This window comes from Manacus candei, unplaced genomic scaffold (assembly GCF_025592945.1).
Source record: "Manacus candei isolate 608988 ecotype Guabito, Panama unplaced genomic scaffold, ASM2559294v1 h1tg000065l, whole genome shotgun sequence".
Lineage (NCBI taxonomy): Eukaryota > Metazoa > Chordata > Aves > Passeriformes > Pipridae > Manacus > Manacus candei.
The window spans coordinates 3,420,519-3,430,042 of NW_026138113.1; the positions used below are offsets into that span (position 1 = coordinate 3,420,519).

General features: G+C 40.7%; 1 long non-coding RNA gene across 1 annotated transcript; it reads right to left on the reverse strand.

Annotated features, from left to right (window-relative positions):
• Nucleotides 1-2,033: 2,033 nt before the first annotated feature.
• Nucleotides 2,034-5,947, reverse strand: LOC127479118 (uncharacterized). The gene is made up of 3 exons (XR_007907465.1): nt 5,810-5,947; nt 3,473-3,572; nt 2,034-2,218 (listed from the first exon to the last, which is right to left on the reverse strand). It is a non-coding gene; the product is annotated as an uncharacterized LOC127479118 (long non-coding RNA).
• Nucleotides 5,948-9,524: the final 3,577 nt, after the last annotated feature.

Consider the following 9,524-nt stretch of genomic DNA (forward strand, 5'->3'; position numbering starts at 1 on the left):
TTACATGGAGGAGGAAAACAAGAGAAGGACACAGAGTGCTAGGGGTAAAAATAGGAAAAAATCCCCAATATCCCTTCTTTTCAGGTGAGTCCCTCCTCTACTGAGATACAGAGCTGTCCTCTGTCACCTACCATGTTGTTTGTGCTTGTTCAGCTGTGGAGAAATCCGTCTGATGAAATGAAACATCTCGGCCCAGAAATGAGGTAGCTGCTAAGTGAGAGTACTGGCTTCACACAGCCATCAAGGCAAACGCCTTAGGACTGAGCTGTTCAACCTGCAACGGAAAACAATTTTGCTTTTTTTTCTTCCCACTGGGCATAAGTCTTCCCTGTCTCTCTGTTGTGCTAGTGAAAGCAAATTTCACTGGAAACTGAATCCATTTACAAATATTTTGACAGATTGAGACAGTTGCTTAGGAAAAAAAATGATTAAATGTATGCAGATAAAATATAGTGTCATGTGAACAGCTGCTGCACAGACCCACAGCCTGTGTGGACATAATTTTATTTATGCTTTTTAAAGTCTATGTGGGTGTCCCTGTAAAACAGAAAGTGAACATTACTCCTGTTGGTGATAAATTAAAGAAAAATCTCAGATGATTAATCCTCCAAAATGTGCAGTCTTGACTTTTTTTTCTTTAAGTTTTTTGTCAGGAAGATATACATGCAAAATGGTACCAACACTGCTCTTGTATACACTCACACGTCCCATTCTATAGATCTCATTGGCAACACCCTTTGAGGCTGTCTCTGTTTCTGACTGGAACAGGTCATTATGTGTGTGCCTCAATCCATCACTTTTGAAGTATCTTGCAAAGACATTGCCATTAGAAGCCAGTGCAGCAAAACCAACTATCTTCCATCTAAAAAATGACTTGCATTTTTGTATCACATCTTATTTTTCTATTTCTAACATTATATTACCTATCTATATAGTTACTCTTCTGCGGGGACAGAGACCATGCTGTATCTGCTTTTCCTGTACCAATTACTGCTATTTTAAGATGACTGTGTAGAAATGTCTGCAAATAAATATTTGCTGGAAGTTCCTGATGCTCTCCCCTGACACTGTCATTGGAACATTATGACCATAAACCCCCTTGCCTATGGCAGTTATAATTGATTTTGTTTTAAATTCTGGACACCTGAGCAGTGAAACACTCTAAGAGTTCCAAATACCAGGATCAGCCTATAAACAAAGGGCAACAAATTTCAGATGCAGCTGTTGCACTGAGTGACATGAACGGACAAACTGCTTCTCCATAAATGCCAGAACTTGCTATAACCTGTCTTGCCAGGCATTATATAGAGTACTGACAATCTGCACAAAGCTGTGATGCTGACTGCATATATACAGACACACTTTCTCACCTTTTCAGAACTCGAGATACATGTTTTGACACCCAAATTCACATACTCAACTCAACACTAGAAAACAAAACATCATTGGGGGGGGGAAATAATTCAATGTGCATTGCTCTCAGAGTTCAAATAATCTTTTCATAGAGTAAGGTTGCAATAAAAAACATGCTAGTTCAGCTGGATTCCCACTTAAACAGAAAATGAAAGCACAGGGTGTTCAGACAGCAACATGAAGCTGCCTTGCACACTCAGAGCCATGCTGCATGTGAGCTACCCCCAGCATGACACAACCCATGAATGAGAGGGCAAGGTCAGCAGGTTTGCTGACTCCTGCCTGGCCCCAGCCAGAGCAGGGCAGATGATATCCAAGGCCCTCACAGTGCTGAACCAGCTCCTGGTCTCAGACAATCAGCACCGTAAGACACCTTTATTCTTAAACACAAGAAGCCTCACAGTACCCAGCACGAGGTTGTAAAGAATTTAGAGGTGAAGGGGATATGCTCACCCAAAGGCAAATCTTGCAAGGATAACTTGGAATAGTGCTGAGAGTTTTAAAGAGTAAACCACCCCACAGCAAAAAAGGTGATAATAAAAATAATCTATAAGTGCTCTATTCAAATGTACAAGATGTCTCTTACTGCTTATCGCCCTTTGAGCATTTTCCTTGTCAAATTCCACTTTGCAACCGACGAAAAAAATATCCACAGCGTTTCATAATGCCAGGGCACAGCTACTTTAAGGATGCTGATGAATAAGGAGGCCTTGAACACCGCTATGGTCGTGCTTTTTTTTGTTGTTTGCCACATCAGGAAACAAATGCCAAACCACTTCATTCAGGGTCTTCTATTCATCAATCCCTTTAGAAAAAAAAAAAAACAGGAGCAAAAGACTGGGACTAGAAATAACACTGTGTAGAACAGCATTCTCAACACCAGTGCCAGCTTACTGGGAGCTGCTCGTGAACTGGTACTCCAGCTGACTGCTATGCCCTGCTCAGGGAACAGGGACTATTTGGCCCTTATTTTCTTTTGCATTGAAAATTTGGTGAGCAACAGCTGAGCATACATTTAAGAAACCTTTTCATAGCATTGGACATCAACAGCTGGATTGTATCTTTGCAATCGTTTGTCTTTTGGAATTGTGGTGCATTTGCTGACCCCGATTAAAAGGTGGGTTTTTTTGGACCAAAGTGGAAAAAGAAGAAATATCTACATATTCACATAGGATGATAAAAAACATGCCACATCACAGCAAGGAGAACAAAGGCAACAACAGCAACCTGCATACCCGGCAAACCGGCACCGTGTCAGCAGTTACTGGGGTCTGCCAGGAGCAAGGCTGGGGCTCAGGAACACAGAGCAGTCAGACTGAAAACCACAAAGCAGAGTTTACCATCTCATCTCTTGAGAGGAAAATACTGCAACTTCTAATCTTACACCAACAGTTTCAAATTAATTTCAAAAAGAAAGCTTTCTGAACTACGGAATTTATTTTTTTTTCACTTTGTTTATAAATACTAAGCAGGTGCATTTACCACAAAATTTCTTCACGATAAGATGTATTCCAACTTTATGAAGAAGCTTATACTGCTGCTAATTAAGATTAATAGTTTCAGGAGATTCTGAGAAAAATAACACCTATACTCATAAAACTTGATGGCAACATCTGATGTGTTAGAGAGAAAAGTGATTACTCTAATGCACTATAATGCTTGATACATAGTCTCACAGTTCTCCCCTGCTGTGCTTTGTATAGCCTATGAAGTCAACAAAGCACTGATAAAGAAACAAATTAAAGGTAGGATTCACATGATTCATACTTCAATAGAGAGGAATTAAAATAGATAATGGCTCCAAGACAAAGAGGGAAAAAAAAAGTTGCTTTTTTTTTGTAGTATTTCAGCTCTGACCCATTAGAACTTTGTTATACCACAGATCCATCCTCTCTATAATTAGTCCATACATTAAGAGTCACCTGACTTCGAATTATGATTTACATCTACAACATAAAAACTTGGTACTGTTATGTGGCAGTTGGATATAGAAAAAGTTGTATTCTTAAAGTACATGCTTCAGGAGCAAAAAAAACTGTTGTAGGGAATTTGCAAATACCTTTGTGGAGCACTAGGTCCCCTGCAGGCTGCTGCTGGCATGTGGCAGGTCCCGTCAGTGGAGCAGGATTTTCCACATCCCTCACCTCCTTCCGCTGTCCCTGGTTATTAAATTTTGGAAACACTATAACCATCTTCCTCTTCTGCCCACTCTGCAGGAGGTTTTATACTCTCTCTGCTTTTTTCCTTGTCTTCTATTTCCTTTCTTTCTTTAAACAAAAACCTTGTTGCTATCGGTTCTAATTTTAATCATAAGAGTTTTCATGAATGGTGCTTTCCATCCATCTTGAACACACTGAGTTTCTTGGTTTCATTCTGCAGCTGTGCTGGCCCCTGCGTGGTACCTTCTCAGCCTTGTAATGATGAACAACCACAGGGGAAGGAACAATTAAAACATACCTGGATTGTCACATTGATTTGATAGGAATTGTTTACAAATAGACTTCTGGCAAATGAATATATGTAAGGAACATATCCCAACACAGGATCACGGTTGGGGTGACATTTGTTATGAGACTCAGAGAAGTAAGGTGAATTGTTGATTCTTTTAAATCTCATTGACGTTGTTTGCATGGCCTCCTCAATCCATGAAAGGGTCTCTCAGAGCAAATGACTCCAGGCACCCACAGACAGCTTTATGTGATAAAAACAGTGCCACCAAGTGAAGGCTGAACACCTCTGTGGTGTTCGACTTACTCAGATGCCACATTGAAATCCTTGTTGAGGTGGAAAGGCAGAACTCAACAGCACAGTCACAAAAAACATCGCTCACTCTCATCTCCTCTCAAGTGTGAATCATACCCATGGTGAAATGAAGTATTTCAGGTGTTTAACCCTTAATAAAAGAGCAAGAACTTGGACAGCAAAGGGGCTGAAGCTCAGGAATTTTCTAAGTGCACTTGGCAAGCTTTCAAACCCACAAGGCCCTGTTCTGGTAACACACCACACAGGCAGCTGAGCCCACACACACAACACAGAGCCAGTTTCTGTTGTCCTAAACATTGCATAGTTGTTCATAACAGGCCAAAGCACATAGAAGTGTACCAGGACACAGACACATGAGTACTGTTACACTCTTTTTGTCACCTTCCCAAAATGCTCAAGAAAACCCTCCACATAAACAGAGGTGGTGGTTTTTTTTAAAATCTATTGAAGTGGGGGAGAAAAGAGAAAAATAAACCAGTTGATAAATAACGTATTTGAAAAACATCATACCTTGGTATAAAGTGTTTGATGAATGTTTGAGAATCTCTACCTTTAACTACAGATCTGCATTCTTAGCAAGCCTGAACAGCTGTCCTTAAGCTCCTCCTCATCCAGTGAAACAGCAGTGACCTCTTTGAAAATTTCTTTCCATGGACTATTTTCACCTGCATCCTCCTCAGCTCATCTCTCTCAATTTCAAAGAAACAAAGGAACTGAAAAACTGCTTAAAGGAATAGGTGAAAAGCAGAATGTGACTGCTTTACCAGTGCCACACACTAACAGGAATCTCATCCTGTAGTCCTTTGTTTCTGAGCACAGAACGGATTTGCTCTGGTGGCAGCTGCAGAGTGTTACCAAAGCTGCAGTGGCACCAACAGCCTTGAGCAGGGCAGAAAATCACAAACACTTTTCCTGTGAGAGACCTTGACAGCACTGCCCAGGAGCCCCCAGCTTTGAGTGCCATGAGAAACAGCTTGCTACTTTTCTGTACAACAAAAATATTCAGGGCTACCAGCTGCTGACAAGAATTTGCCAAAGACATCAGCTTTGCTGTTTAGACAAGACACTGGAAATGCCACAGTAAACTCTTCAAGGGCCTTCTGAGCTGTATCTTGCTAATTATGGCTGAATATATAAAAGTCATCATTGTGTTTAAACATCATTTCTGACACAGAATCCTGGGCCTAGTTACACCTTTTATTTCTCCTGTGTTCAGCACAACACCACAGGATACATTTTAACTAGTTCATTGTCTAAAGCATCTATATGTATATCCATGGATTGACTACAGGATTGTTCTGAATATATTCTGCGTTGCATAGCTGGGCACAACAGAGAATAATTGCTCAAAATGTGCTCTCCCACTCCAAGGTAAACACTAAAAACTGATTTCAGTCAATATTTGTGCTGTGTTATAGCAGTTGAGTATCTCAAATGCTCTGTGTTAGGCAAATGAGCTGTCCCAGGGTATTAGGTTCATGGACTGTTCGCAGTTCTATAAAGCTCTCATCACACCTACTCACTAAAATAATTTGGGATATCGAACTATTGAACATCAAAAAGGGCTCTGCAATGCAAACAGTTATGGTCTTCATTGTACTGCTTAGAGTTTGTCAGCTGTGAGAATACTTACCATTAAGCTGAGCAGGAACAGGTGCTCTGCCTCTGCCCTGTGTGCCAGTGAGGTGTCCACACGATCCTGGGACAAACGACAGAAACCTGAAACTGTTACGGGCAACAGGAACTGGAAACAGCAGCTTCAATGGCTCATTCCTTCAACTGCAAAGGGAAACCTTCAGACAAACCTTACATAAATGCACAGCGATGTCCCTTGGTGACACAGGCACTTCTCCTCACCCGATATCTGTTCTTGGACCTCTTAGATTTATTTCTGGAAAATAATAAAGTTAACCCAAAATAATGGCAAAGTCACCTTCCCCTGCTTGCCCCATCTCTTTCATGCAGTGAGGTCCTAAACTTAGCAAAATGAAGAATATCTATCAGCAAAGCAAAGGAGCCAACAGTAGAACTGGAGACACTTGGCAGCCTGCTGCAGGTCCCAGGGCTTGCTCTGACTCTCCTGTCTGGACTCCCTAGGGACAGCAGCAGTCTTTCAGACTGTAGGTACTGAACTGAGAACTTGGCTGGGGACAACAAAATGAATGCTTCAGTCAAATACTGCTGAGATGGGGGTAAGAATGACTTCTCTCTCTGGCCCAGGCGGCCCACATAGGAGAGTCCACTCCCTTGTTCACTAAGTATGTAGCCTTCCCAAGTAGCACATAGCACCTCTGTCCCAATCTTCTGGTGAAAAGGAACAGAAACTGTTGCTCAGCTGATGTCTCATCTCCTCTTTCTCAAGCCTTCTCAGTGATTTTAAAAGCCAGCAAAGGATAATCGTCTTTCTGGGAAAAGCTGTGGTAGTACATATAATAGAGAAGCAGGAGACGGCCTTTGGAATCTGCGGCACTCCAAATACTGTAAAATAGATGCCCAGTCCAAAAAGTAACTGGAACACTTTTGGAGCCAATGTCCAAGTGCCAGACAAGAAATAAGGGATGATTTTCTCTTTTCCAGATACAAAGAGGGCAATACGCTTTTCTCTCTGAAGAACGAGTTGTTTTGTACAGAAAAAACAATTCCTCGTTGCTCCCATGAATAACATTGTCAAGAATCATAGAGAAAAGAAAACCAGCTCTTTAATACAAAAAAATAAATTCTGATACTTGGGATATGTAGGTGTTTTGTACAAAGATGCACTCTAGAAACTAAATAACAGATGACCAAATCTACTAGGAGGATACAATGGTGTGCTGGTAGGCACTTATCTAACTGAAAAGCAAATCTTGACTTTCTATGAGGTATTCTACCTTGTGCATTCTTGCTGAGAAAAATAGACACTTACCAGCATTTATCTGTAAAGGTAACCCTTGTGACTACAAGACTTGCTGCAGGAGGAAAGCAGCAAGGTCTGTTGATGTTGATGAGGTACAGAGAAGAGGTATTGCCCCCATAGCCCAGATTTCCATGAGCAAATCTGTATCTGGTTCAGAATCCTTTACCCTGCAGATAACAAAGACCAGAAGAGCAAAGGATAAAGAACTTACATGTGGAAACAAACAAAAATAGACAAGGACTCTGTCCTCAGTATTCAGGTCAGAATCTAACTCTGCCCAAAGTTCAGCAACATCCAGCTCTGGGGTTTTCTTCAAGGCCAAATCTGGGAAAAAGAGAGAATGAAAGATCTCATTATGTGTGTCCATTGCATGGAAAAATCTCTTCAACACACCATGTGAAATGCTTTATATTTTAGAAATCTATCAACCAGATCTAGTGCACATTGAAGTTAACAGAAAGCCTCCCACAGGCTTTACTGGGCTTTGGTTTAGGTTACGTGTTTTAATTCTTTTTTCCTTACAACAGAGAAGCACAGTAAATTATAGAGGTTCTCCTTGCTCTGTTCCCCTCCAGGCTACAGGCAGCATGCACAGAAGCTGCTCTCCATCTTCTTCCATGTTCATCTTTGATGGGGGCTCCATTAAACTCTCCCAGTTGTTACTGCTCAGAAGGATTTAATGACTGGTGTTCAACTCTAATAGCACTTAAAAATAGCATTTATGGAAGGAATTTATGCTAAAATGGTTTTATGACTTGAATAAGAATGTAGGAGCAATGATAATAATAATAAACTGGACAATAATGCCTTTTTAAATTCAAACTCTAAGGTAGATGTCACAACTCTTAATAGTTAAGACAAGTGAAAAAGACATTTTCCTGTACTTATCATAATAGAGATTATAAAAAACAGAAATGTGCTGTTTAATTTTTTTTGTAAGTTTTAGTGAATACCAGAAGAAATCAATATAAGCAGTGATCAAACCCAACCTTTCCAAACTTCTGTGTAATGCTCTGGAGGCCATGACTCCTGAATGTATGCAATCAAGTATTTTAAAAGGCCAAACACCAAAACTTTGGTGATTAAATACCCCACTTAGCCCTGGGAGAAGCATTCAACATATGTTTCTTCTGTGGCATTAAACATTAATTTTGGGTCATCACATTCATAGCGTATTTTATTGCTTTAAAGCAGCATCCCCTAATGTATACAATTGCCTGAGAGGAAACCCTGAAAATGAGGACTGATATTTGGTGGGAAGAGACATCAGAAAGATCATTTACCGTTTTAAAGTGCAGTAGATGGATGACCAATGAAATCATCCATTCCAAGGCAATTCTTTTCCTTTACTACTAAAAGGTTTCATCCCCTTAGATAAGGCACTCACTTAAAAAAAAATGCAGGCAGTTCTTCATGATGATGCATTAAACAAGGTTTTGGGGTTTTGTTGGTTGTTGTTTTGGTTTCTTTGGGGGGTTTTTTTTGAATACATTTGAGCATTACTGGGTTTCTAAGTCAGAGAAAAACAAAGTTTCTCTCAGAGGGACATTTTCAGGGAGGAAGCAGAGAGACTTCCTTTGTTTGCTTGCTGTCAGAAGGTTTAGTTTGATTAAAGTATAAAAACAAGCTTCAAGTAGTCCTATGAAGCATGTCCAGTCTCATCAGCATTAGAAACATTGCTCAAATCAAATGTATTTAAGAATCCTCATGCAACTCTTTCCAGCCAGTCTCTTGGTTGGCTTGTCAGCATCATGGGACACACTTCTAGCTCTGTTCCATGTTTTGACCATTTTCAAAAACCTCTTGCCAACCTTCCCTTGCCTTAAATTCATCTCTACCCAACTGCTCCACCAAATGCTGCCTTCTCCCTCCTGCTCCATCTCTCTGCCACTGTACCCACTCTTCTCCCGCCTGCTCGGGGCTGTAGCCACAGCTGTTCACACAGCCAGGGAGCAGCGCCGCTGAATTTTGCAAGAGAAGAGCAAGTGCAGCCCTTTGCTTTGTTAAGAGACCCTCTGCATTATTTGTTTCAGAGGCAGCCACCTTCACTCTCAGATTTCTAAATGGGACGGGGGAATTAGGCAAGCGTGCAGGCAGATGCCTGTGCAAAAAAGCCCTTTCTTATAAATAAATCTTCCAGATTTTAGTTTGCAAATTAGATTAATAATGCAATACTGGATAGAATTTAGAGAAACTTGGAACAATGCTTTACAAAAATAAGGTAGTTAACCCTGTAGCATATGAAAACACTGTCTCAGTATTAGTGCATGTCTCTCACCTTAGTAACAGGAAGAAGTATATTTTTTTTCGTTTTGAACATATCAGGTTCTCAGAAATGTAGACTACCATGCTATCTAGTTAGTGGCAAGGTTTATAGCCTCTAAACATCAGAGCATCTGCTAGGTACTTAAGGATTTATTCACAGGCTGCCACGATGAGGCAGTAGCAAGTT